Source organism: Hirundo rustica, chromosome 10, assembly GCF_015227805.2.
Source record: "Hirundo rustica isolate bHirRus1 chromosome 10, bHirRus1.pri.v3, whole genome shotgun sequence".
NCBI classification, from domain to species: domain Eukaryota; kingdom Metazoa; phylum Chordata; class Aves; order Passeriformes; family Hirundinidae; genus Hirundo; species Hirundo rustica.
Window position 1 is genome coordinate 18,073,668 of NC_053459.1, and position 4,757 is coordinate 18,078,424.

Genomic DNA, 4,757 nt, shown 5'->3' on the forward strand with positions numbered 1-4,757 from the left:
TTGCCTTTTTGGCTCCATGTTTGCCCTTACAGTTGTCTTCTCCCACCTTTTGGTGCACGTGTGTATAGAGGGATCCAAACAGGGCTGTGTGTGATGTGATCACAGAGGAAGGGAATTTCTCATGCCGGAAACATCACTCTCAACTTCAGGTTGAGAGGAAAAACCTCTCTTTAGGCTGCACCTGCACCCTCAGGGACCTGGAAGCCCACCCTGGGCTTGGTATGGTCAGAGCACACGGAATTTGGGAGCACACACAGCCAGGGGTCAACCAGAGCCTCCAAGGGGTTTGCTGACAACAGGGATGGTTCCAGCCTGGGAATGTTAAGATGTTTGTTGCACTCTTGCAGAGAATGCCAGCCCTCCTCACACTCCAGACTAGATGTCCTTCGCTAAAGAAATGATGATTTCCTGGTGGAACAAGACCTACTTTTAAAAATTATTGTGAAATTTCTGTATAAAGGAGCAAAAGAGGATTCCACAGAATAAGTAATTTTTGATTTGTTTAATATTAGAGTCAGCAGATATTTATAGGGGAGAATACCTCTCTGGGTGAGAGCAGCATTTTCCAGGTGCTACTTCTATTTCTTCCCTCTGTTGTTCCCAGGAGTGGGGTCCTTGACCTAGTCAAGCTTTTTACTCACTGTTTTTTGGACTTGTAACTCACATGGGAACATTCTGACCTCATACACTGCTATTACATCTCATAGTATTGCTCAGCAGGATACTCTCCATTTATACTTTATTGAGCAAAGGAATTATTATCACCTTCTCTTTGAGAAGGGAAATATGATAACTATCTGATTTACTAATGGTTTGACTGTCTGAGAGAGAACAGGTAAAAGAATTTCTGAGAGGTCCCAAGAATAAAAACACTGTTGGAAAGTCAGTGTAGAACTCAGATTAATGGAGGGGTAAACTGAGGCACAGAGTAACCAAAGTGATGTAACAAAGCCTGTACCTGGCAGTGCCCACAGTAGGGACCAGTGGATGATGGTGCCTTCCATGGATTCAGTCAGTGGGGACTGGTCCAAGAAGACTGGTATAAAAAAAAAAAAAAACCCATGAAATAGTTTGAAGGAAAACTGTTCAAACCTGAGCAAACACAATTATGCCAGTGTTTGCTTTGGAAACATGGTGTATGCTCAGGTGAGAAAGTGTCCTGACTTGCAGCATATTTCAGCTTGCCTGTAAACAGAGCTCCTCTGGGCTCTACACAAAAATTGCTTTCCCTCCTTTGGAGAAGAATGACAGACCATCCATTTGACGTATGACAAAAATGAGGAGAACAGAGGCCAAACACAAACTTAGCAGAACAATCTTCCATAAGAATCAATCACTATTTTCCTCCTATTTGGAAGATAATTAAGTGCTAGAGCTCAGGTGTCCTAACCTATGAAAATAAAATATTTATCATTTTAACTACAATTCCATAGATTCTTGAGGATGCTCTGGCTTATTGCTTTTGACCAAAGCCACATCAAATTACCTGCTGCAAATGTTCAGTCTAAGAATGCTCACAGCCAGCCTGCTGGAGTCCAGTGATAGAGCAATCCTCCTCTGCTCCACAACTGGTGTTTATGTGAAGAAGATGTTGATAATATCCTGAATTTTCACCTGGGTTTTCCCACCTGCTGGCTCTCGGACATGGAAGAGCCGTCTCTTTTGCCACGCCATGCTTTTGCTCTCCTTCACGTTTGTCCAATGTGAGGAAAGGAGAAGGGTATCAGTGGGATTTTCAAAAAAATACCCCGAATGCAATTGTAACAAACTGCAGTGATGATGTTACAGGAGGAGGAAGAACAGGGTGAGAGTGGAACATAAACCCTCCACTTCCCACCCAACCTGCACAAAGCCAGCTGAATGTCAGTCTTTGATTTGTTTAGAAACCAAGTTACCTGAGTTCTCACCTTTTGCTACTTGAATTCTACCTCTTTTTTTCCCCCAGGAGTTTCCTTGACTCTGAAGAGCTCTTTTCCATTTTTGTCTCTATTCTGTTTATATTTATCTCTTCCTGCAGTGTTCTGGTCCAAATCCATCTTGACTCCAAGGGATCCTGACAGCAAAGTTAGTTAGAAAGCAGAAACCTAAGTGCTGCAAGTGGTCTTCAGGATATCCAGGCTCAGTTTAGTTTCCAGGAGCGTGTCCTTCCTTCCCGAGCAGTTTACTCTTGGTTGAGGTTAACACGTCCTGATTTTCTAACCTGTTATTTCTAACTCAGAAGGCTCTCCATGGCTTATCTTATCTCTTGCTTTCTCTAGGTAGCTTTCCTCATAGATACCTGCCACCACACCCCCAAAGTTATCATTCTATCCTCTCAGGATGAGAGATTTCTTATGGAACTTATACTCTTCTCTTGCTTTCCAATACTCTCTGCCATATCTTCTACTCCAAGGACTTTGCAGGGTTTTTTGTGGTTTTGTTTGTTTGGGGTTTTTGTTTTGTTTTGGTTTTGTTTTAGCTTTTACTGCTCAGAAGCCTCAGCTGATTGCATGGCAGGCGCCTCCTGACATCCTCTTGTTTTCTGTGCCTTGAGAGGGGCAGCTGATGGTGCAGGAGATGATGTGGAGTCCAGTACACCTTTACACATGCAGGAAATGAATATTTCGAGATGTGCTGCTATAACCTTTTGCTCTTCAGGCACTGAGCTGGAGGTTTGGTTCTTCCCCTTTTTAGCTGGTGATGGGGCTGGATCTGTGCCCATGCTCATGACAAACGTCCCACGAAGTGCTGGCCATCAAATCCCGCGACTTTGGAATTGTAGACATTTGGCAGCGACCCCATTGCTCAGCACAGGGCTCCTTCCCATTTGAGATAATATTTTTTTCTAGGACAAGATGGAAAAACCGCACGGCCAAACTTCTTCCACAGTTTAGGGAAATCGATGCCGGTTATCCACTAGGTGACACTGTTTACCTACAGATTTTGTCGAATTTGTGTGAAACTCCACAAATCTTTCAAAAGTAGCATACAATATGTTTTGCTCTTAAAGAAAAAGGAGACTGGTTGCAGAGGAGAAGGAAAATGGGCTGTCAGTGAGGTATAATTAAGGGCAAACCTACAGTTATGAGACTTTGTAGTCTGGTTTCAAACTATTTACTAAAATGCATTTTAAAAGCTACTTTTTATCAGCCCCGTTTCAAAGCCTGAGGAAATTGTTTTATTTAAAGAAAGAAAAATAGAAAGAAAGGCAGGCACTCACCATCAGCACAAATCTCAGCCTGGCTCAGATTCTGTCTTGGAGAACAGTGTGAACAGAATTGCCTGGTGGCAGAGCCAGGGAGGAAGGAGAAAACAGAAGAATTTCTGCAATCTCATCTGAGGAGAGCTCCGTGGGAAACTGCTCTCCAACCTTGCAGAGATATCAGAATTTTGCATTTTCTCCCCAGTCTTAAATAGGACCAGAACTGGTAATCTCCATTTCTGAAAACTGGTTATCTGAAAGAAACAAAACCTGGTTATATGCTGATTTGTTTCATGCTTAAACATTATTTTATCCTTAATCTGTTTTCCCCAATAGAATCATGTGCTCCTCTTTGAAAAAGAATATATTTCATTATGAAATGCTAACCAGGTAAAAGTGTTTAAAGCTGAAAATTAGGTGAGCCAAAATCAAGAGCTTTCCACAAGATGCATCAGCGTTAATTATTATTTTTTAATTAGAAAAATACAAATCTGCTTCTGCACACTGAAGCCTCTGGTGATGGTGTTAGGGAAGTCTGTGCGAGACTTAGCTGTGATCTGGGAATCACACTTGCAAGGAAGCCAGATGAGTCTGTTTGAATTGGGCACGCATTCTGGAAAAACTTTGCAGAATTCCATTCTTTCTTCTCATTTGTGCTGCTGACAGGCCAAAAGAAACACTTCTCATCTTCAGGCTTAAAGTCAGGCTTTCAGAAATACCAACGACCTGTGAGAGTCAGGGGAGCATGGGGTGTTCAGGATCTCTAGGAACAGGCTGGGCACCTCCAGAGCACAGGGAGGATTGCATGGGAACCTTCCAACCTCACGCTCTCCCACTGTGAGTCAGCTCTTTCTATTTTTTTGTAACCACAGCCCATAAGTAGCTTATGGCCCTGTTCATAAACATGCCCAGAGATCACCTTTAATTCCACTGCCTAGCCACATTCAAATTTGGCTACAGCTCCAATCAGTCTCACGAAACACAGATTTGGGGAACCCTTCTGTATGATATTGTTCACACTTGTAAAGGAAGATCTTTCCCCTATAATTTTGGCTATTGGGCTTTTCCCTCCTGTGTTCTGAAGGAAAAGGCTAGCTAAATTAAAGTTGGGCATTTATTTTCTGAAGCCCTTTTCCTCATCTGCCCTCATCAGATCCTCCTCCCTGAAACCCTGAGGTGTCCAGCCTTGGTTGACAGCAGTGAGGCAGAGCTTCAAATCTCTGAGGAGTAAACCCTCTTCCTACACTGCTTCCAACACATCCTGGTACCTGTTACAGCCAGAACACTATCCAAATACCCCAGCCAAAGCAAGATCCCCCAATACCTTCTGCTGAGCACGGGGCTCTCCATGCCTGAAGCTGCAGCTTCAGTTGAACCCCTGTAGCTCAGGGGTTTTCTAGATATTTGCAGACCCCTGGAGATATTTTATTGCTGACAAAGTTTGGTTCACCAGCAATAATGATGGAACAAGAGTTTTGCTTCAAAGCCCTAGTGATCAGAGCACAGAAAATGGGAGGGCAAGAGAGGTACAGGGATGCTCCAAGGGATTGTGGCCCCGAACCAGGAGCAGGATCGA

The 4,757-nt window shown here is 43.4% G+C and overlaps 1 long non-coding RNA gene across 1 annotated transcript; it reads right to left on the reverse strand.

Annotated features, from left to right (window-relative positions):
• Nucleotides 1–1,012: 1,012 nt before the first annotated feature.
• On the reverse strand, nucleotides 1,013–3,422 carry LOC120757139 (uncharacterized). The gene is made up of 2 exons (XR_005702376.1): nucleotides 3,200–3,422; nucleotides 1,013–2,913 (listed from the first exon to the last, which is right to left on the reverse strand). It is a non-coding gene; the product is annotated as an uncharacterized LOC120757139 (long non-coding RNA).
• Between the last annotated feature and the right edge of the window lie 1,335 nt (nucleotides 3,423–4,757).